Genomic DNA, 25,443 nt, shown 5'->3' on the forward strand with positions numbered 1-25,443 from the left:
ATGCAGAATCATCTTAATTTTCATCAACAAAAGCAAAATTTGCATTTTTCTACATGAATTCACAACTTATTTAGGTTGAATTCCCTATTGTGCAGGGAAACAAAATCCAACTTGGCGGCCGTCAAGAAACAAGGAGCTTTTTAAGTTGAAAATTCTTGTAAATGAATGCTTAAATCGTGGAATTTCTATAGATCTGAACGTAAAACAGTCTAGATTCTTGGTTAAAAGCAAAAAACGATCAGTTATCGTTCATTTTACTTAAATATTTCAAGCAAAAATTACAGTATTGTGTAATCCAACATGGCGGGCGTCATGAAACAAAGAGCTTTTTAAGTAGAAAATTCTTGTAAATAAATGCTTAAATTGCAGAATTTCTATAGATATAAACGTAACACAGTCTATATTCTTGCTTAAAAGCAAAAAAATGATCAGTTATCGTTCATTTTACGTAAATATTTCAAGCAAAACTTCCGGAACTGTGTAATCCAACATGGCGGCCGTCACAAAACAAAGAGCTTTTTACTTGAAAATTCTTGTAAGTAAATGCTTAAATCGCGGAATTTCTATAGATATGAACGTAAAACAGTCTAGATTCTTTGTTAAAAGCAAAAGAACAGGCAGTTATCATTCATTCTACGTAAATGTTTCAAGCCATGGTTACACTAAATGTATCCATTGATTTTTTTTCACAAGTTCTCAAAGTGCATGCATGGTGCTGTTTAATATAATAATTACCTTGAATCCTTGACCAAATCACTCTTGAGATACTCCTGCCTGCTTGGATGCAGTAAAACCGTCGTCTTATTTCCACCTAAATTCAGCGTTTGAACGCAGTGTGTGTTTGAGTTTATCACAGTGAAAGCCAACTCAACCTTCTGCCTGGGTCGGCCTACGGGAAGGTGTGGCACAATGTCTGTGGGAGCTGTCTCGTCAAATGATGGTGGAGTCTATGTCGATACCAATATCAAACCGATACCTATATATGCGGTCGTGGACTTAACATATTATGGCTAATTGTATTGTGATGCCCCACTGGATACTTTAATAATGATAATGCTCACATAACTAATCCCAAGCATCTTAGTTTGGAGACATCTAAAGGTCAATATGCATAACTCCTGTGCTAAGCTGTGACCGGCCCTTGTATGAAAGCAGAAGGCTTCTACATTCACTTTGAAGGCAACATGCATATAGTCCCAAAACAGACACTGAAAAACCGATGTCGATATTATTCGAAATGATTTTAAAATGCTTTTATCGGCCGATGTTATCAGCTGCCCTATAATATCTGACAACTCTGCTGAAGAGCATTAATAACTTGATCCTCAAGCAAATTTCAACAATTCAAATTGTTTAATATTGCATTAAAATAATACCTGAATTGTGGATTTACCACATATTATTACAGCATAGGCAAATGTGCTATTCTGCTGTCGACGCCAGACTTGTCGAAATTTTTCACCCCAATGCTGACGAGCTAAAATCTGCCAAAACTTTGAAAAGCAAGCCTAGAAATGCACCAAATTTTATTGAGACAGGTTGTCACGCGAAAGAGAATGACATATTCCAGTGTGATGGTGGAAATGTCAATGTGTGGTGATGTGCAAGACAGGAGAAAACTGTAATGGAATTCAATTCAGTGCGGACCTCACAAAGTTAACCATTAACAAGTGAAAATTGGAATCTGCCACTGTTAGGCGTACATGCTTATCATAGAACTATTCCAAATTTAAACATGCAAAATAAACTATAGCAGATGCAAAATATTGTTTTTCCCTTTTTACTTAATTTCACTTGTGTGTTAAGTAATGTTATTTCAATCTACAATAGCTATTTTTGATGACCCAAATACAAATGTCACATGACCCTAAGGACCCAGTTCTCATGTGGAAATTCGACTTGATTAGACTGAGAAATGTATAGTTCGTGTTCAATGAGTATGGCTTATCTTAATTTGTGTTTTTTAAAGTGATAAAAGAAAGTAAACCAAATAATAATAAAATGGACTAAAGGTCATTCAGCCGAGGATTAAAAAACTTCAGTTAATTTTTTACTCTAATTGAATAACAACATATCTGTCGCTCAAGTTAAGAGGATTTACCATCACACAATACAAAGATGCTAAATAATGCATGAAAGGACCTGAAACCTATTTTCTTAGTTTTTGATTAACAGTTGTAACAACTATCCTCACATAACAATATACCAGTATACAAGGTCCATTTTAAATGTACCATTGTGGAACCGGAATATATAAGTGTGTTTTATTGATCTTGTAAATTCTGTCTACAAAGTCACATCTGAGGACTTCCTGACATATGGGGAACATAAATTAGCCATCATGATATAAATACAAGAGCTTGTGTGAAGTCATTTCACCCTAGGCACTCGTTGGCTTAATTCACTTGGACACATATATTGTGATTAAATTACTAATCGGAATAAAAAATCTTAATCTCTCCCCCCCTATTTGGAATATTCTAACCCGATCAAGACCATTCTAATCAAAATCCTATTTTGAGCAAGAGGGATAACTTATGTCGATTTATAATACGATCTGCGCACATGAAAACTGTTAATTCCAAAATTTCGAAACAAACTGTCTTTACCGCCTATATCTGTGACGTCAGTATATGTGTTTGTTATTCCAGCAGAGCGAGCAAAAGACTGAACTGGTGTGTATCTGGGATGAGAACCTTACTGGAGATTTTATTAGATATTACAATCGTAGATAGATCTGACAGTAGAAAAATACGCGATAATAAATGGAATAACGCTGGCGTGTAAAGTAGAAATGGACAGCGATGTTTTGTTGACATGGAAGTAGCTTTGGCTTTTTTTTTCTTTTTTTTTTTTTGTTTACTACTATTCAATTCAGTTCAATAAACTTTATTTTGGCAGTCCGTGAATTCGGAACACCTGCTTCATAACCACCTGTGCCGTCTTCTTAGCAGTGGGCCATCTTGCTGAACCTGTCCACAACCGTGAGGATCAGAGGCGTCGCGTCCCATTAGGCAAACTAGGCAATTGCCTTGGGCCCTTAGCCAGCAGGGGCCCCCAGAGGGTCAACAGATTTTACTGCATTGTCGCAGCGACAAGTGTAGGGAATCATTTGGCAGATTATCTAACGATTCTGTCATCAATCCCAATCAGCACTAACCATGTCACGTAGATTATACATATTCAAGAAATTCCAATCAGCTATTAGTACCACATGATTGTTTAAAGAGCGATTTACTAAGTACTCTCTGGAAAGTCCTTGCCGTGTTGTTATACATTGACTTTCACAGGCCACCTCATAATAGACCCTACCCACCGACGTCACAAAACCACGTGCTCGCTGTATGGTTCCGCCCACTTGTCCGTCATTTTGTCTCTGTATTAGCATTGTTTTCAATTGATCGAGGAATTTAAAATGCATTTCATGGAAGACCCGGTGCTTTCTGATGCCGTAAACTCACTGGATGTGTTGCATAAAAGGCGTTATGTGGAAAAGCTTCGTTCTATACAGTCGCCAGATCCATATTTGATGCCCAAATCGATGTTTTTCGACCCACTGTCTTCGCCCTGTCTGCCTGACATCTGCTACGCTGATATTTACAATTATCTTGTCCACACAAAATCAGCCTATTCTCACGAAAATTTGAAAAAATTCAAGAGCTTGGAGGCTTATAAATACTTCGTTGCTGGTTGGGTGAAACAAGTCCTCGTCCACGAAAATTCGGCAGGAATCTATCTTGTGCTTGGAAAGGTGAGTTACGAAATTTTCAATTCAAAATCTTTTGTTATTGCTAACATCCACTGTCAAGTCTAATGTATTTCATGTCGTTTGTCAATGGAGTTAAGGCTTTTAATGTTTATATGGTTTAGCGATAGCACTCTCACTACATACATACGTGTATGTTGTCGGCGATTAGCCTAGCAATGATCTTAATTGTGGTTATTTGTCAGCCCAAAACCCTCTAAGTATATCTTAAATGCATCTTACCGGATATAAAATGACTACTACATAGTCTGTGGTGATTTTTTGGTGCCCAGTTTTCATGTCGAATTGCAGCCGTCCATTTCGCTCTCCTCTTTGGATCCCTCGGAATACGGTAAAACTTCAAGTCTCTCCTTCCATCTTCTCTGTTAGTGCAACCAACAGCCACACACGCCTTCACCATTTTGATTATTAATGTTAAGGAGCAGAAAAACACGCCGTAAATAGGAGGAATGTACGTAGCCGTAACAGGTTAACACTATGTTTTGACGGACAATTGGGCGGTACCATTCAGGAGAGCGGAGTTGTGACGTCAAGTGGGTAGGGTCTATTCATTTGACTACTTAAAGAAATGGGGATTTTTCCAAAAAAGTCTATTAATGGGTCTATCGTATTCCTCATCGAATATTCTATGAGAAAAATATAACATATATGCATCTAAAATAATCCTAAACAATTTTATTAGCAAATTTAATACTCATTTCAGTCGGTAGTCCACCAATCAGTAGTTTTTACGGAATAATTTGAATTTGGTGGGTCGTAGGGCCAATCTGACTACTGATTTCACACAAAGGTATATACCTCCGCGTCCGATGGTGGTATTTTTGTGTTGCTACTATTTCTTCTATTGCTAAGTCCAACTGTACCCCTTACTTGCACATGCTCGAAGGGCCCCATGTTGCCTGCGGTCCCTGGGGACCCTTGCTACGCCTCTGGTGAGGATGACAGTGTTTCCCTCAGAAGGAGGGAGTCCGGTGGCAAAGTCCAATGATATATGGGACCAGGGTCATTTGGGGACTTGCAGGGGTCGGAGCAAGTTGGCTGGGGAACAGCTGGTGGTCTTGCTCTGGCTACAGGTGAGGCAGGCTTTCACGAAGTCTTGGACTTCTGTTCTCAACAATGGCCACCAGCATGACTGGAAGAGCAGGTGGATAGTGCGTGTTACACCTGGGTGACAAGCCAGGTGGGAGTTGTGGCCCCACTGGATCACCTGGGACCTTAGATTATCAGGAACAAAGAGGCGATCAGTGGGGCAGCGCTGGGGCCAGGCTGATCCAGGATGGCTTCTTTGACCTGCTCCTCAATGTCCCAGGTCAGAGTGGCAACTTGGCAGGAATCTGGGAGAATGGGCTTGGAATCCTCCACTAGTGCTTCATCCTTCTGGAATACTCGAGAAAGGGCATCGGGCTTTGCATTCCAGGAACCAGGGTGGTAAGAGAGGGTGAAATTGAAACGTGTGAAGAATAGGAACCACCAGGCCTGCTGCGGGTTGAACCGCCGAGCTGTTCTTATGTATTCAAGGTTCTTGTGGTCGGTCCACACCAGGAACAGAACGGTTGATCCTTCAAGCCAATGTCACCATTCTTCCAGAGCGCGTTTCACAGCCAGCAGCTCGCGAGTCACAATGTCATGATTCTGCTCTACCGGGGACAGTCGGCGACAGTAAAAGGCGCACGGATGTAACTTGCCATCCGATGCTGCGTGCTGTGAAAGCACTGCCCCGACCCCGACGTCGGACGCATCCACCTCTACGGCAAATTGTCGCTCTGGGTCGGGCATTTGAAGCGTGCCTTAAGCGTCTCAAAGGCCTTGTCGGCTGCTGGAGTCCACCTGAACGGAACCTTTGTGCTGGTTAGGGCTGTGAGGGGAAATGCCGCTGTGCTGTCATCCCAGATGAATTGTCTGTGGAAGTTGGCAAAGTCCAGGAACTGTCACAGTTTCTTGCGGTTCTCCGGTACAGGCCAGGATGTAACTGCCATCACATTTTGATTTTTTTGAGTCTCTGCGGGGTCTGCTCGGCGCGCAGCACGGACTCAACGGCATTGTCTGCTGCACTGGTGGTCCTGGTCGTTCTGCTCGGTCGTCCAGCGCCTGGCATCCTGGACGCCATTCGGTCATCTTCTGCCGGCGCCCCGGCCATGCAGCCCGGCCGCTCATTGCCGGTGAATCGGGTTGCGGGTCTTACCAAATGCGCTACTGCCCTCCAGTGGCCAGGTTTATTGCTTTAAAATGTATTTTCAGCTTTGTGCTTTGGAGTTAAATTGAAACAGAACCCAGAGATGTCTCTTGTAAAAAAAAAAAAAAAAAAACGTAAAAGACGTATAAATACGTCTTTGGGACACTGAAACAGATGAAAAATAGAATGTTGTAAGAGCCATATTCATGATTTGTCTTATATGTAGTTTTACTCCTCGCCACTAGAGGTTGTCAGTCGCGTCTTTCCACTGACCAGGAATCAGCCCAGGTACGCTTAAAATGACAGCTAATCATGTCACAGGTGTTGGCAGTTAGGAGGGCAAACAGTTTTTGACTGTGGCTTAGTGTAGCGTGCAGGAAAGGAATGTACTCGTTTTGTTTATTTGGTTGTGAATACGAATTTGAGGTTTTTGGTTTGCTACTTTTATTTGAAAGAAGTGCTTTTGAGTTAAGTTACAAGACACCAGCAAAATAGAACATTGGAACTGAGAAATGCCCTTGCTGTGTTGCTTCGCTTCTTCAACTGCACTTGACGCACGTCATCAACACAAACTCCTAATTATCATCCAGTACTTGACTAAAATACAGGGGTCAGTACAAGCGTATTTAAGTTTTTGGGAGCAAGTGAGTTAATGGCATTGAAACATGAGCATGAACATCAATGGAGATTGTCAATCAGGCACAGAAAGGGGAAATCCATGAAACAATACAGAAGCTAATTTAAAGGCATCTGGTAAATCTGGAGCTGTGGCCATTTCTGTTTTTAAAATGTTTGTGTTGTGTGTGAAATCAGGTAAAGGAAAACCGTGTCATCTTTTTTCTGTGTGGTTGTGGATGTTCTGGTTTTTATGGCCTTTTTTACACAGTCAAGCTAGGGCACCTTATGTGCTATGGTGACCTGATTTTTTATCCTGATGAAGGAAACCCCCACAAAATGAATACAATTACAGTGTTGGTGTCATTTTCAGTCTTATCTGTTGGATTTCAACATTTTCTTTCTTTCATTCTTTTTTTCCTATTACTTTTATCTCATATCAAACCAGGGAGGCCAGTTTTGTGTGTTGAGCATGTACTGCGTGTCCAGCACAACGCGCCGAGCCCCATAAATCAAACCCGTGTGCACCACAAGGACGCGGCGAAAGAGATTAAAAATATACGTGAGGGATTGACGATCCGTTTTCCCTGTAAAAATTACAGATGGCAGAACAGTACTCTGATTATGAAAGCATTTTAAAAAAATAAAAAAATAAAAAAATAAAAGTGGCCTGGACACAGTGACACGCAAAAAGAATATGTAGTTGAACCTGCAATGTCTATCATAATCAAAGTGTTCAGAGTCAAATCCAATGGTCAGATGCAGAACGCCACAATATTTTGTGTATTTAATCACAGCTTATTTACTGTTATTTTCATTCCTGTTCCTTTTAAAAAAAAAAAAAAAAAAAACAAATGTAAATAAAACTAAATAATAAAAAAAAGACAATATTAGCTGTTTTATCCTTTTGAAGGAATAAAAATAAAATATAAAAAAATAAATGAGAACATCTAGTGAATTTTTTCCCTCTTGCAATTATAAACAACAAATGAATAAGGACAATGTTTACTGTTTTTGCTGTTTCCTATAAATAAATAAAAAATACAAAACAATAAGTAATTGTGTAAAGTCATACATTTTATTTAACAAAAAAAATATATATATATGGCGCAAAACACTCAGGTGACTTGAAGTTCCACTCTGAGACCCCCAATTTGGCCTTTCAAAATTGTCTGATATGCATGTGTGATACATCATTGGAAAGCTTAAAATCTCAATTTTCTGAGGGAAGAAAAATTTTGAACAGGAGGGCATTTAATTTTTTTTTTTTTTGTTTTATCTTTTTTTTATTTAAACAGCTAAACCCTATTTGGAGGTGAGAGCATGAAAGAGCAGAATTAAAGATGCCATGACTTTGACGAGATATTATCGTGTACTTACCTTATTCCGATCCATAAACTCCATGTAGCATGTATCACTGAATGTCAAGACACAGCTGTGAATGGCCACAGCTGGATTTTTTGTTCTTACTTTATGGGTGAAACATGGTAATATAACAAGGGTCGCGATGCAGAAATCGCAGACATCAAGGAATGGTCGTTATTTTCTTTTTTATATATTTATCTTTTTAAACGTTGCTTTTCAATTTTTCTTTGTTTGGATCTAATATTTATCATCTAACATATCGGAGAAAATGCGATAGTAACAAAAAAAAACAAAAAAACAAACAATTAAGCGATAGTTATGATATCCTTGACTTTTTTGCAGACACCATTTTTTTCACTGTGACGTAATTTGTTTAAAAGTTTAAAATAAGCGAGTGAATAATTTTTTAAAGTCGTTTTTTTTTTTTTTTTTTAAACAAAATATTAGACATCAATGATTCTACGCTAAAAATAACAGACATTTTGAATAATAAATATAATTAATTACCTTCATTTTATGGCTGAGTTGAAACAAAAGCAGTTGCGCGACATCTGTAAATGGGAGTTTCCAGGGTAAAACGACAAATTAAATATAGTTCGGAGGCTTAATGCTCCATGAATCTGCTATGGCACCATATAGACATATTGTTCTATCAAACACAACAGTTCTTCTGGCTTAAAATTCAGCAGTGTATTTTAAAGAGGAGTGCAAGAGCAGAAACTGCTTTTTCAGTCTTGTCTGTGTTTTCCGCCATTTATAGATGTATATTTGATATTAAGAGGCTAAAAAATTTGGATTTGGGTCATTTTAAAGCTACTACACGGAATATTCAGTGTTCATTTAGAATACTTTTCCACTCCATGCATGCTTTACCAAGGCCCTGCTGAGTACACAGAGACATTTTAACTGAGATTGCCCTAAAAAGCCCTTTTCTTCCCTTCAATAAAGAGTATACAGATCGAACACTCTGGGCAAGCACCCACAAGTGCACGTCCACTTGCATCCCCGCGGTAGCAGCGCTGTTTCACTGAGCCTCCACCTAGTCTCCACTTGGCAAAAACACTTTTCTAGCCCTCTTAAGACTTGCAACTAACAGTAAACAATCACGTTTGCTGTTTTTTTGTTTCTGATGCTGATTTGATTGGCCATTACTCGTTACTCTATGTTCGTGCTCCTAAAAGCATCCGCACCTTGCACAGGTAAAACACAGGCAGCAGTCTATTAAGCTTTAGGCCGGAGTTGGCAGTTGCGACTAAAAAAAGTGGCAAACGTCATACACCACCTTGAAGGACAGCAATGTCACTTAAGGATTTATCTACTATTTAAATAGTTGTCAATAAGTTTGCTAACCAATTAGTTGTCAATTAATTTTGGTAGATGTCATGACCCTCCAAAGGAAACCATAACTACGAGATGAGTTTAAACTGTAACAGCAAAGTGTTTAAAGAAATTGACGACTAATTGGGGAGATGATTGAATGGATGCCAGATGATCATTTAATCCACTAGATGTGCACTAATTTGAGATTAAATTGAGATTTACAAATGATAAATAATAATATTTGTTTTTCATTTCCAATGATGTTTAATCCACTAGGTCAAGCCCTGTATATCCTCTATCAATCCAGTAATTCACTTTTTTACCCATTAAATACATATTCAGATGTGATTTTCAATCGCTAATGTAGATTACAAATGTATTATTTGTCCGTCCCCACCTAAACATTGCTTGTGTAATGCACCCCTATTTCTATTTTGTTAAGAATAGATTTCCATCGGGTGGCGGGCAGAGAGGATAACAAATCATCGGCATATCAGTCCACCCTCCCGTTTTCATTTAGCGCGGCTGATGTAGTAAAGATGAGATTCCCTTGCCAAATGCGTGACCTAATGTTTTCAATTTTTGCTTTTCATTGAGCCATCAGATGCCGCCGTCGAGATTACATTCTGTCCACCGACTGTCTCGCAGCTGATTCACTGATCAGACACAATGTCCTATTAGGTGTCACTCATGCAATATTGCATGTGATTTTGTGTGCGGGAAAGGATTTGGGGCTGAGTGGATACTAAACCCGATTGGTGTGTAATGTTATACAAATGATTATAGATTCGTTTATGGCTTGTTTTTAAGGCTTGTGTACAGTCGAAGAGCAGAAATGTACATGTACGTAATAAATTTTTAAAAAGGAAATAAATGTTTTGATTTAATGGGATATTTGATGAGCCTCATTTTAGCCACACCCCTAATAACTATTGAAAACTGAAATGGTAAAATGCGGTACGGGGGGCCCTGCCCTACCCTGGGCTTGGTGGGCCATTGGGGGTCCTGCGATGTGCCGTGCCAGTTGGGGGGCTAAGGCTGTGGCTCGTGGGTCGGGTGGGTGGGCGATTGGCGGTGGAAGTTGGCTGTGGGGGTTAGTGGTGCGTCCCCTCTTCCCATCCCTGAAGGCCGGTTGATGGGTGCGCGGGTGGCCCAGGGGACCACCCTAGATCCCTGGGGGGTGGTGTTGGCCCCCTTGCTGGCCTGCAGGAGGAGAGATGCACTTAGCTTAAACCCCCCACATTGGCTGAGGAAGGGCCGTGGCCCTGGGGTGGCACCCACGCAGCAACTCCATTTGTCTGTGGGACTATCACATGTTAGATGGGACTCATACATGACTAGGTGAAATTTGTCACACTCAAATAGGAAATCAAGGTGTCAGGATTAGTGAAGAGACACCATAGAATAGGATGCCAACATACTCACAGTCGCAAGGGATTCACACAAATACTGGGTTGTAGATCACATGGCTGATTTAGGTACACTTCACCCCTTCCAATCACTTATCTTTCAGACCCCAGCCCCCCTTCCTTGGTAATCAGGCCCCCACATGGTGTCAACCAGAAATACAACTAGGTAACGATAGCTCCAACATATTCATTGTTAGTTAGAGTAAGCGTTTAATATATTTCTTGTGTTTGTGCTTTTTCTGTCTCTCTTTCCCTCTTTTCTTTTGTTCCCCCATAAACCCTTCCTGTTCGGTGCTTTCTCCTAATAAACGAGGTACGTTTAATGACCACAATGGATGCATGTCATACTCCCATGTGATACATTAAAACTGTTCAGATCAATCCGACACTTAGATCTCCATTCTTCGTGTCAAGCAGCTGAACAGGAAAGGTTAAAAAAATGCAGTACTGTATATCCACAACTGAGCACTAGTTCCAAGTCTATGCCCAAATTTTCTTCATGTACATAAAATTTATTGTATTTTTCGGATAATAAGTCGCACCATCAGCAATAATCACTGTCAACCCTCCCTCTCAAAATGAATTGGACGTGCATACCCATCAGTGGCTGCCAAAGAGTTAATTAAAAAAAAAAAAAATTAAAAACGGAAGAAAAGACATCGATAAAAATTCTTTTTAATTTTTGGATTTAATTAGAATAAACAACAACAACAAAGGAATTAATGTTTTAATTTTTCCCCTTTTTCTGTATTTAATTTTTTTCTTTCAAAAAGGAAAAAAGAAATATTGTCTTTTGACTTGTTCTTTTAATTTTTACCTTTAATTTATATACAATTTTCCGTTAAAAAAGGGGGTGTCGCGAACATTTTCTTTTTATCTTTTAGATTTAATTAAAAAGAAATAAATGAGCACAGTGTAAATATTTTCATTCTTTTGCTTTTGTTAAAAATGGTAAAAATGGTATTCTCCGATTTCTAGAATATAGAATACAAAATGTATTAAAAATACTTTTTTTTAGTTAATAAAAAAAAAAAAAAAACACGACATCAATGCAAATGTTTTTATTTGTATTTATTTATTTAGTTATTTATGTATTTATTTTATTTATTTATTTATCTATTTATTTATTTTATTTTAAGGGCTACACAAAATTATGTGACAAGCCGGATCTCACACCCCTGCCTTAAATTAATCATAATTGGGAGAAAATAGAGCATCCTCACAGAACCATTGATGGGTTGCATGTTTTGTACATTTTAACTGAATTCAAACAATGGAGCAAAAAAAAAGATTTGTTAACCATTTAAAAGAAAGTAATATTGTCATTCTGGTTAATAATAACACATTTCAGTGTGGTACATTACCCAGCAATAACTGTTATACAGATAATAATCACATCCCTTTTATCCTCTGTCTCTGACATATTTTTTATGTGGGTGGGAGGGAAAAAATACTATCCTTCAGTATTCAATGAAGCATTCACTCACTCAACAGCAGAATATAAATTCCATTTATCCATGCGATAAAGTACTCTCTTTCAATAGAAGATGCAACTTCAAAAACATGTTTTCCAGTAAAAAAAATGATATAATAACAAGTAACGTTATTTTATCATTTTTAAACCTACAATAGAAAAATTTTAGCAATACAGAACTGTACCTCTGGAGACCAGCTATGTGCCAATTTCTTCCTAAATGTGGTATTTTTGTGAACATATACACTGCTGGCACTACTGCAATTCTGTCAGATAATGCTCAATTTCTCCCAGAAAATAATTGCAATTACAAATGCTTTGGTAGTAAAATCGTCATTTATTTTGCTTGCAAAGAAAAAAACAAAAAAGAGAATGAAAAAAAAAAAAAATAATCATTATCATTTTACACAAAACTCCAAAAATGGGCCAGACAAAAGTATTGGCACCCTCAGCCTAATACTTGGTAGCACAACCTTTGACAAAATAACTGCGAACAACTGCTTCCGGTATCCATCAATGAGTTTCTTACAATGCTCTGCTGGAATTTTAGACCATTCTTCTCTGGCCTAGGTGTCTGAGATTTGAAGGGTACCTTCTCCAAAATGCCATTTTCAGATCTCTCCACAGGTGTTCTATGGGATTCAGGTCTGAACTCATTGCTGGCCACTTTAGATGTCTCCAGTGCTTTCTCTCAAACCATTTTCTAGTGCTTTTTGAAGTGTGTTTTGTGTCACTGTCCTGCTGGAGGACCCATGACCTCTGAGGAAGACCCAGCTATCTCACACTGGGCCCTACATTATGCTGCAAAATTTGTTGGTAGTCTTCAGACTTCGTAATGCCATGCACATGGTCAAGCAGTCCAGTGCCAGAGGTAGCAAAGCAACACCAAAACATCAGAGAACCTCCGCCATGTTTGACTGTAAGGACCGCGTTCTTTTCTTTGAAGGCCTCGTTTTTTTCCCTGTAAACTCTATGTTGATGCCATTCCCCAAAAAGCTCTACTTTTGTCTCATCTGACCAGAGAGCATTCTTCCAAAATGTTTTTGGCTTTCTCAGGTAAGTTTTGGTAAACTCCAGCCTGGCTTTTTCTATGTCTCTGGGTCAGAAGTGGGATCTTCCTGGGTATCCTACCATACAGTCCCTTTTCATTCAGACGCCGACGGATAGTATGGGTCGAAACTATTGTACCCTCAGACTACACAACAGCTTGAACCTGTTTGGATGTTAGTCAAGGTTCTTTATCCACCATCCGCACAATCTTTTCTTGAAATCTCTCATCAATTTTTCTTTTCCGTCTACAGGAACATTCAGGTCATTGGAGATGGACTTGTAGCCTAGAGATTGCCCATGTTCCTCACAATTTTGCTTCTCAAGTCCTCAGACAGTTCTTTGGTCTTCTTTCTTTTCCCCATGCTCAATGTGGTACACACAAGGACACAGGACAGAGGTTGAGTCAACTTTAATCCATTTTAACTGGCTGTAACTTATTTAGTTATTGCCACCACCTGTTATTTGCGACAGGTAAGTAACACATGCTGTTAATTACACAAATTAGAGAAGCATCACATGATTTTTCAAAGGGTCCCAATATTTTTGTCCGGCCCATTTTTGTAGTTATGTGTAAAATGATAATGATTTTTTTTTTTTTTTTTCCCATTCCCTTTTGTGTTTTTTCATTGCAAGCAAAATAAAATAAGATATTACTACCAAAGCATTTGTAATTGCAATCATTTTCTGGGAAAAATTAAGCATTATCTGACAGAAATGCTGGGGTGCCAATACTTTTGGCCAGCAGTGTAGTTAAAATACAAATATTAAACAGCAACATAGACCAAAGGAAAATAATGCTATCTGATTCAACTTTCTGTCAACTATGGCTGAAATGCTTGTTGATAGGAGCCCTCTTTGTAAGCGCGCCATTAGCTTGTGCTTTACGAAGTGTTCACGAGATAACAAGGGTGTCTCATTTTTGTCATGGTGTCCCTAGAAGGGATATTATGAATCATTTTTTAAATAAATTATTATAAATTATAATAATAAGGTAGCAAAAATTAACTTTAGGGATTTTTTTTTTTTTTTCCAAAAAAGTTTAAAATACATTTTTTCAAAGGTAGAAGCATGGAAAAGGGAATATTTTACATTTCTGATTAACAAATAAAACATTTAATGTAAATAATTACCTAAAATAAAATGTAATAACTGTCTAACATAAATTAATATAAGAGTACTTACAATATTTTCTTTTTCTATGAAAAGATGAAAAAAAAAAATTGAATTCAAAATACATTTGAATATAATTACCATTCACTGCCAGCCAAGTTATATGTATAATAATCACAAAGTAAGTTTTACAAAGTAAGTTTATATTGAACACACCCAGTAAAAGCGATAGGCGTCCAATCCTCTTTGAGTGGGAGGGTTGGCAGTGACTGCTGTCAATGGCAGCCAAAGAGGAAAAGAAGAGGATCTTCGCAAAATTTAAAGAAAAAAAAATCTGTCTCAATGTGACTATTAATAGTCAATTCATCATGTTTACCTGATGAGCTCATTGACCTTGCTAGACGTCAAATCCATTTGATGTGGGAGGGGTGAAAGAGAATCGACAAACATTCTTTTGCTGCCACCCTCCCAGTACAAAAGGATTGAACGACTATCATCGTCAATGGCAGTGTAAGTTTTTTTTTTTTTTTTAACCATTAGCTGGTAACATTCTGCACATAATGTATTGAACATTTCTGAGTCAGGATGCATCCCCAACATCCTGAGGCGGTGCAACCATTATTGCATCAGGCAAGGTAAACATCATCATCATCCAAACACACAAGAACGCATACACCACACTGTCCCAGATATAATAATAGTCATAATGGTACAAATACGGCCACTGGGATCTCTACTTTAACCATTTCTCCTCCCGACAGAAAAGGTTACTTTCAGAGTGGGTTTGTGCAGCTGAAAGCTTCAAGATGCATAATGTCATTACCGATTCAGCCGGCAGAGTGCTTTGTTATGGATGATGTATGGATGGATGCAAGTGGAGGAAAAAAAACATTTATTCTAAAAAAAAAAAAAAAATCACAACGAAATGAAATAAAGATGAGTGTTCCACTGGGCCACAGTGTGAATATGGCAAAACAATCATGCGGAATATACACGTCTGAGGAGAATGCTAAACCTCTTTCCACGTTACCTGTGTGACTTAGGCTGCCAACGCCACTTCCTCTTCACCATGGTGAAGCCATTCAATGGAAAATATAATCCTCTGCATTTAGTCTGATTCAATGATATACTGGTATTTCTTGCCTGCCTTTATTAGTGCGGATTGGCCAAGCGATGAAAGGTATCGATTGTGAGCCCGAGCCTCATGTGGGGCTTGGATATAGATGTGAATGGATATGGAAGGTACTGTGAAGTGTAACCGTAACACAATGTCTCGGGTTGCCAACCTTTTTTGGTGCAAGAAATTACCGAAAAACAACTGGTTATTACATTAAATGTTGGTTTATTTAAACACGTAACCCATGAGGTGTCATATTCACGTGCAGTATACTATGACGAGGGGATTTAACGATTTAAAGATGCTATGAAATACTACAAGTGATTTTAAAATGACAGCCGACCCCATTTTTTTACATAAATCCATAAAAAAAGTGATAACACCGCTGATAATAATAATAATGATGATGAATTTTATTTATGAACTCACTTTACATTAAAAAGGGTTCTCATAGTGATCTCAAATTTATAAAAACACCACACACAAACACACAGAAAAAGGTAAAATTCAGTTTAGTAGTTTAGCTCATTGATTTTTTTTTTCTTCGTTTTGATCGATTTTGGTTGGACTGTATCAAATCGGTATATCGATCTATCCCTCTAGATCAGTGCTTCTCAATTATTTTCTGTCACGCCCCCCCAAGGAAGACGTAAATGTTTCGCGCCCCCCCAAACTCTCTGCCACCACTGTAAATAGTATCATTTGTCTATAAAATTACTATTATAAATACGCATCTGCCTAACATTGTGTCCTTTTTTTCTAATAAAGAAAAAAAGTAACATAGATCAACTTATAATAAAGTATAACTTTATTAACATTGTTTTGTTTGTAACAGAGAATACTTGACGTGCATATCAATTTGCCTGAATTAAAAAAAAAAAAAATTCACATCCAAACTAAATAATACACTCAAGGTACATTTTTGACCATTTGATACAGAAAAATAAAATGTAATAAAATCAGTAAATAATACCAAATTAAAATTGATTAGAAACATTCACTCATGAGGACAATGTGCCAAAAAATTTGACCGAAAAAACATCTGAATAAAAGGGGGAAAAAAGTGTCCTTGGACAGGACAGTTTTTATTTTTGCTGCTCACAGTATTTACTTCCTTTGCAATGGTGTGGAGTTATTTTGCAATTAGCATGCTAACAATGCTCACTGGCTTACTGATATAACACTGACAAAGCAGGACGATTGTTGGCAATATTCGGCATGTTTTCGCTGAAAAAATCAAGCGGCTTAACAATGAGATTGGGGTCTAATGTCTTTAAGTGGAGTCTAAATTGATTTGGCTTCTTGCTGTCTGCTATAATTATTTTTAGACACAGTAAACAGTGGTCTTTCATCATCACCCACTGTATTAAAAGTCAAAGCTAAAAGGCAAACGGCACGAAAAAAGCGCATTCACGGCGGCCAAGGTAGTGAGGGCAGTCGTCGTGACGATCCCAAGCCGAAAATGGCACTTCTCGGGCGGCGACGTGAGAACCGGACAAAACAGTGGGTCACTGCGTGAGTGAGTCCGGTCGGAAAACGGCTTTCGAAAACGGCAGTGGCACACTGCTCTTCATATCTGTTGTCTGTGTGTGCTGAGTGCTCTTCCTTAGTTCAAAAATACTGCGCGCACTCTGAAAATGAGAGCGCCACTGCCACCTACTGAGTGGATGTGCAAGTACACTGTATTCCAGTATGGCAAAAAAAAACATGTTCCCCGAGGTCACATGCGCCCCCCCTGGCATTGCTCTGCGCCCCCCCCCAGGGGGGCGCGCCCCACTATTTGAGAAGTACTGCTCTAGATCAATTAATTGTTACATATTTAGTCCCAGAAGTAGGTAGAGTAGCCAAAGATTTTTTTCAATTAATAGTAATGTTACTTCAAAATATCTCAAGTAAAAGTAGTTCCCAAAATATGTACACAAGTACAATAAAAAAAATACCTGAATAGAATACTCAATTAATGAGTAACTGCTTAAAATGTCAGATTTTTTTTTTTTTTTTTAAACAATGGGGTTTTTTTGTGTTTGTTTTTTTATAACGTCCTCTATATGAATTTGTATTATTATACGATAACCAGTTACTTGACTATAGTAGGTAAGAAAATGCACAAAAATTGACAAATTATGACTGGAAAAATACACAGAGCAAGTGTACCCTCTAGTTGATAAAACATAGTTTCTACCTTGAAATTAAAGCAATCATATCTGTGGTTTTCCGTGGTCTATTGGTGCCAAAAACGGGGAGAGAGGTTGAAATCCTCACTCTTGAATAATGTTGATGGCTGCACTCCAAGTCAAATAGTTTCTTTTTTATAGTACTTTAAAGACACCAAATGATTGAACAAGCTGGCATGATCACTGGACTTATGAGCATTTCAAAAGTATGGTACAGTAAAACTACTCTAAGAAGTACATTAAACTCAAAAAGTTACTCATGTAAATGTAATGGAGGAAATATAACACGTTATTACCCACCTCTACTTACTGTAGGCTACGGAATGGCCATAAACATGTAATTAGTTAGACCATATGGCATGTTGGCTATACTAATTTACCGCTTGTCTGGAGATTTTACTACACGGGGTGGGGGCCGTGTAATAGGGGTGTTACAAAATATCGAAATGTTGATATATCGTGATATTTTGTATTACAAAAGGTTATAGATATGCTCCTACCACGAATCGAGATATCGTTTTAAAAAGGTGTCAGTGTCTAAATGATAAAAAATAAAAAGGAACCAACAAGTTGCTACAAAAATCTTCCACCATAATAGTGTCTCAGTTAACTCCAAGGCTGCATTGACGGTGGACGACGCCAAATCCTTTACAGGACATTTCCTGTTGAGTTTCAGTCACTGCCTATTCATTTGGGTGATTCCCAGGTCATTTCCTGGTCTGTACCTCAAAATAAACAGGAAGTGACCCGTAAAATACACCAAAATCAACAGGAAGTAACTGAAAATCAACAGGTAAATGACCTTAAATAGCCCAAAATTACCTCATTGCCTGGCATTGGCTGCCATTGACGGCCTTAGACGTCCAATCCATTTGAAGTCGGAGGGTGGCAGCGAATGAACATTCGTACATTCGCAGCCATCCCTCCCACTTCAAATGGATTGGACGTCTACTAGTGATAAAGACATTCCAATTCATAGCAGAAGCTTGTTTTTCTGTTTATTAGTTGTTTGTAGAATATTCTAGAATGATTTCCTGACCAATGTTTCGATAATCGTTGTATCACCATATCGTCAGATTATCGTTATCGTGAGCTTTGTATCGCATATCTTCAGGTACCAAGAGGTTCTATTGATTGCTACAGCTCTCTTGTTTACCACATGAGCAAAATATCCAATTTGTGGTCCAAGTCCATCTGTGTCATGTACTGAATTAACATTATTTGCTGCATTACCTATAGTCACTGGTATGGATTGATTTGGCCTGCTTAACTTTCATTTATTCACGGCGGTTTTTAATTCATCAATGTAGTGTATGGACTACGTGTTCTGACCCAACCCAAATTTCTGGCAGGTTTGGGCCTAAAATGTCAATTATTATGTTTTGGATCGGGCCGGGCTTCTCTCTCACTAACTTTTTTGTAATAAATATATGGCGGAAAACACAGACAAGACTGAAAAAGCAGTTTCTGCTCTTGCACTTCTCTTACAACAACAACAACGTCTATATGAAGCCATAGCAGATTCATGGCGCATTAAGTCCCCAAACTATTTTTAATTTGTCCGTTTTACCCTGAAAACTCCCGTTTACAGATGTCGCGCAACCGCTTTTGTTTCAACGTAGCCATAAAAAGAAGTATATATATTTATTATTCAAAATGTCATTTTTAGCTTAGAATCATTAATTGATGTCTAATATTTAGTTTAAAAAAAGAAAAAAAACGACTTTAAAAAATTATTCACTCGCATATTTTAAACTTTTGAAGAAATTACGTCACAATGAAAAATTTGGCGTCTGTAAAAAAAGTCGCAGACATCTGGTGTTATACTTTTATAGCATTTTTCCGCCTTTCAAGGAGCTTTACACCCACCTACTGGTGATGCAGCACCAGGAGCAATGTGGGGTTCAGTGTCTTGCTCAAGGACACTTAGACAAGTTCAGCAGGGCAGAGACTTGAACCCACAACCTCTGGGTTGGGGCGACAACTACTGTAGCTACCACTGAGCCACGCCAGCCCTCATCTGTCTATCTCACAACTATCACATAATTGTATTTTTTTTGTTACTGTCGCAGTTTCCCCGATATGTTAGATGATAAATAAATAATAATAATAATAATAATAAGATAAATTGATCCAAACAAAGAAAAATTGAAAAATAACGTTTAAAAGGGTAACTATATGAAAAAGAAAATCTCAACCATTCCTTGTTGTCTGCGATTTCTGCATCGCGACTCTCGTTATATAACCATGTTTCACCCATAAAACCCCCCAAAAATCCGGCTGTGGCCATTCACAGCTGTGTCTTGACACTCGGTGATACATGCTACATGGAGTTTTTGGATCGAAACAAGGTAAGTACGCGATAATATCTCGTTAAAATCGTGGCGTCTTTAATTCTGCTCTCGCGTGCTCTCGCCTCCATTTAGGGTTTTGCTGTTTAAAAAAATACATATTTTTTTAAATGCCCTCCCGTTCAAAATTTTTCTTCCCCCAGAAAATTGAGATTTTAAGCTTTCCAATGATGTATCACATGTGCAAATCAGATAATTTTGAAATTTGGACAAATTGGGGATCTCTGAGCGGAACTTCAAGTCACCTAAATGTTTTCCGCCATATATTTATATATTTAAACTAAAACGATGTATGGATGTTGAACTAAGGAATACTACTTGTTATAAAATACATAAATTGGATGAAACAGAGAAGGCGGGGTGGGGGTTGCAAACAGAAGCCACGCAGAGCCTCTCCTTGTCAGAGAGGCTCTGCGTGGCTCTGTCCATGTGAGCATAATATCCCTCACAGAAATACATTTAACAAACTTTTCCAGCGTTATTTTATTGTGTAAATGCATTTATAATGATTTTAGAAATATGTAGACTATTTAAACAGTTAAATAACTAACATTTAAAAAGCATTTTTTTTCTGGTAACTCGAGGAAATTAAAATAAATGTCAAATGGGCTGCTGAATTTAATTGCCAAGGAAATGAAAAATGAACTATTTAGCTCATAGAACAGACACACAAATATAAAAGATATAAATGTTTATTGAATATGCATATACCGTCTTATTTAACTGGGAAAATTCTTTACAAAAGACAGGCTTTAATTTGTTTTTCCAAGCAGTGCTCTGTCTAGGTCTGACGGATGCATCACATCACATCAAATAAAACATAATTTTTCGGCGGGGGGGTCTTCGTACTCCGGCCTACAATTAAAACATAACATTTCGTGTTTTTTCAGGCTCTGGCCTGCAAATCAAGTTAATCTATCTGTCTGGGTCGGGCTTTAATACCCGCGGCCTCGGGTTGGGCTGGATTTTTTAGCCCCGATCTTACCTCTAGCGCGCGTGCGTGCGTAGATTTGTAGGGGCGGGAGGTTGCATCCACGGGTTAACTTGTGTCGTGTGCTTTTGTATGTGTTGAACTGGATTTAACTGTAGCTAAACTGTACTATTGGCTTTTGTGCATTTTTGGTGTGTTTTTCCCCCTGAAAATACGGTCACAATAATAAACTCTGTGTTGATCTGATCACGTAGTCTCCTTCGTCGGGTCCGTCCGCGGGTGTACGGACCGCATGAGAGTCGTATGCTGTTGGCATCGGGCATCGCAGGCGATCTGCATCGTATTTGCTGCATCATTCGGAACGGAGCTGAGTGTAGCGCGGCGGACTCTGTGTGTTTCGGGGGTTAAACTTTAGTCTTTCCTCGCTAGCAAAGCTCCATGTGTGCCATAAACAAATGCAGCCCCCGCCCAGTTTGGGGGAGGAGGGGAGGGGGGCTGCTAGCAGGGAGGAGCGCTTTCTTTTTTTCAAGGCAAGGTGGACAGCTTGGCCTGCGTGCCGGACCGAAAAAATTCAGAAAATACATTTTGGGAGCTTTTCATTTGGATCGAATGTTTTTGCGTATTGAATCGAAGAGGGCGTATCGAACGGTTCAATATAAAACCAAGTATTGTTGCATCCTTAGTATGGACAGTTATAAAATATTGTCCAAAGTGTCCTAGTGTAGCCATAGCCTTAGTACGCTTAGTAGCCTCCAGTTTTACAAATCTTTAAGCAATGGATGGATGGACACATAAGGTGGAGCAACACATGTAGATAATGCATGCATTGTGGAGTGCTTTTTGGCTTATTTGAAAAAGGGTTTCAAAATGTTTGGTGTCTTAGTCGTACTGGAACAGATTTGCTGTTTTAAAAGGGGTTTAAAATGTGTTTTGAATTAAGAGTTTGGTCACATAACTTATAAAACAGGGCACTGTCTTTAAAATGCCAATTGTTTCATTCGAAGTTATATGTTTTTTTGCATCATTATTTGTCCCATTTCCCTTTGTATAGAAGGTCCCAAAAATATATTCTTGTACTGGATCGCACCCTGCTGATTGGGGGCTGATGGTTTACACCACAAAAAAATGTGTGTTTGAGAGATTTTAGTAGATGAAAAGATGCACGCAGATGATGAGTGAATGCTTTGTTCAGCTGTACTATTCTTAGCATACTAGCGGGGGGAACTGTGATAATGAGCCCTCTAGACCTTGCCGCCTGAGTCCTCAAGGGCAGCCCCACACCAATGCATTGTGGGTCAACTTGTCCTGAAACGTTAGAAGAGGAGCGATGATTTTCTTAGTTTTGACTTTCTACTCTCCTTCTGATGGCATAACAATCAGTCAACGCACATTTGCGCAGCCATTTGCACATTTGCGCAGCCCCCCCAGCCGTGCTGCAGCAGCGGCACGTGGCCCGGGTGGGCGGACGGTGTTGGGGACGGGCATGGGGTTGGTGGCGCGTCCCCTCTTCCCATCCCTGAAGGCCGGTAGATGGGCTCGCGGGTGGCCCAGGGGACCACCCTGGATTCCGGGGGGGGGACGAGGGCTCCTTTGCTGGGTAGCGGGAGGAGGGATGGGCTGCGCTGCCCCACCCCGGCCCCTCCCTCCCTCCCCGGGCTGGCTGGGTGGGGGCCGTGGCCCTGTGTCGGCGCCCGCGTGGCGTCTCCGCTCGTCTGCGTGGCTGTTGCGTGCCCGGTGGGGCTGGTGTGCGGCTGGATGTGATTGGGCGCGCTCGGGCAGGGGGTTCCGGTGTGATGGGGGGGGGGGGGGGGGCGTAGGGTCGGTTGCCAACGGACTTACACTCACAAGGGATTCACATGATTACTGGGTTCTAGATCACAGAGATGACTTGTGTGCACGCTACCCCTTTCTATCACTTAGCTTATAGACTCCCCCACCTCCTTCCCCCTCTTTCCCTGGTCAACAGGCCCCCCACATGGTGTCAACCGGAAATACATTTAGCTGACGATAGCACATACATATTAGTAGTTAGTGTAGTTAGGCGTTCAATGTATTTCATGTTGTTGTTTGTGTTTCTTTTCTTTCTTCTCTTGTGTTTCTTTTCTTCTGTTCCCCCATAACCCCGTCCTGTTCGCTGCTTTCTCATAATAAACGAGGTATGTTGAATGATCACAATGGGAGTATGTCAGACTCTCAATGTGAAGCATTAAAACTGTTCAGACTATCCGGGCACTTAGACTTCCATTCTCCGTGTCAAACAGCTGAACAGGACAGGTTTAAAAAAAAAAAAAAAAAAATAGTCAACGCACATTTGCTTGATCGCCTTTGAAAGTGGTACAATTTGGGGTAAGAATTTATTCTGTTAGTACTTTTTGCTAAGCCATCATACATTGCTCCACAAATTCCTTTCTTCACTCTTCATTATGTACGGACATGAGTAGATTTACTTATGCTAGAATATTGTATGAGAATGACAGCAGACTTCTGCATTCAGACAAAAGTTAAACTATGGCGCAACAACGCATTGCTCACATTATTCAGATAGCTAAAAGCAGTTCACACTAGTTCAGTTCACACCAACATTATTTCGCCAAAAATTAAAGTCTTCTGCAGACACCGAACAACTTCCAGTTCACCCAGCATAAAAATAAGTAATATAACTACTTCTCGTGTTTCACATCCTGTGATTTTAAAACTTTTTTTTCTTCCCAATATTTACTTCAGTCTCCTAATAAAGCAATATTGTTTTCACACAGACCTTATGAAACCAAACAACTTCCGGTTCAAGTAACAAAAAAATATGCAACCAAACGATTTTAGTCTTGTAATATTATGATTTTTGTCTCGTAATATAATGATTTTAACCCTTTAAGGTCTGGGTCTATTTTGTCTGAGTTTTGCATGCCTTTGAAGTTGCCTTTATATTTCAAAGAAAGAATTGTTTACGATGGCCTGGTTTGGTCCTTTTTTTTGTGACACCTTGAATTTCATGTCCAAACTGTTGTTTCCTTCACTGACCAATTATAAATCATCATTTTGGGCCCAAAAAGACCAAAAATTCCAAAATCGTTTTGTCAACATTTTTAATATTGATGTCCAATTGACAACCAAACATGCGTAACGAACCGTTTTGAAACTTTGTAATATTTATTCAACATGTTAGGATGAACATTCAACCAAAAAAATTCAGAATAAATAGTCTTATATTTGACAAATCAACATAAACAACAGGTATAGCCATAGGCGTTTTTTGCCTTTATACATGCTCTAGTCAAAACAGGTTATATACAGCAGACCAAACAGTGAAGAACAGTGAAAAAATATACCATCTAACACAAAAAGTGTTTAGAGGCCATCTTTTTATGAGTTTAGGTATTGCGGCCCATCACCTGATGAAAACTGTGTACACACAACCAAGCTTCTTGAACACACATTTATGTACACAAATTGAGAAGACTGATTGTGGGGGAAAAAATATATATATAACATTGGAAAAAAAAGTATTTTAAAAAATATTTACAATAAACAAGTCAATTTTTTTTCAGGCATGCCACTCCGAAAAGCAGTTTCGTCCTGGAATTAGACACAGGGCTACATCACACAGCCCACACTTCCATGGGGTGTCGGTCCTCTTTCCACCCTTCCACCCTTCCATTTTCATTTCACTTTACTTTCATTGTCACTATAAATGTACATGAAAAAAAGTCAGTATTTATGAAAATAATAAAGTATAAAATAAAATATATACAGCAATAAATAATAATGGAAATCTACAGTGCCTTGCAAAAGTATTCGGCCCCCTTGAATCTTGCAACCTTTCGCCACATTTCAGGCTTCAAACATAAAGATATGAAATTTAATTTTTTTGTCAAGAATCAACAACAAGTGGGACACAATCGTGAAGTGGAACAACATTTATTGGATAATTTAAACTTTTTTAACAAATAAAAAACTGAAAAGTGGGGCGTGCAATATTATTCGGCCCCTTTACTTTCAGTGCAGCAAACTCACTCCAGAAGTTCAGTGAGGATCTCTGAATGATCCAATGTTGTCCTAAATGACCGATGATGATAAATAGAATCCACCTGTGTGTAATCAAGTCTCCGTATAAATGCACCTGCTCTGTGATAGTCTCAGGGTTCTGTTTAAAGTGCAGAGAGCATTATGAAAACCAAGGAACACACCAGGCAGGTCCGAGATACTGTTGTGGAGAAGTTTAAAGCCGGATTTGGATACAAAAAGATTTCCCAAGCTTTAAACATCTCAAGGAGCACTGTGCAAGCCATCATATTGAAATGAAAGGAGCATCAGACCACTGCAAATCTACCAAGACCCGGCCGTCCTTCCAAACTTTCTTCTCAAACAAGGAGAAAACTGATCAGAGATGCAGCCAAGAGGCCCATGATCACTCTGGATGAACTGCAGAGATCTACAGCTGAGGTGGGAGAGTCTGTCCATAGGACAACAATCAGTCGTACAATGCACAAATCCGGCCATTATGGAAGAGTGGCAAGAAGAAAGCCATTTCTCAAAGATATCCATAAAAAGTCTCGTTTAAAGTTTGCCACAAGCCACCTGGGAGACACAC

General features: G+C 39.0%; 1 protein-coding gene across 2 annotated transcripts in view; it reads left to right on the top strand.

Annotated features, from left to right (window-relative positions):
* LOC130921939 (neurexophilin-4) overlaps window positions 1-25,443 on the top strand; it is a 123,772-nt gene that overhangs the window by 40,318 nt on the left and 58,011 nt on the right. The gene's annotated exons all lie outside the window — the stretch shown is intronic.

Source organism: Corythoichthys intestinalis, chromosome 9, assembly GCF_030265065.1.
Source record: "Corythoichthys intestinalis isolate RoL2023-P3 chromosome 9, ASM3026506v1, whole genome shotgun sequence".
Taxonomy (NCBI): Eukaryota; Metazoa; Chordata; class Actinopteri; order Syngnathiformes; family Syngnathidae; genus Corythoichthys; species Corythoichthys intestinalis.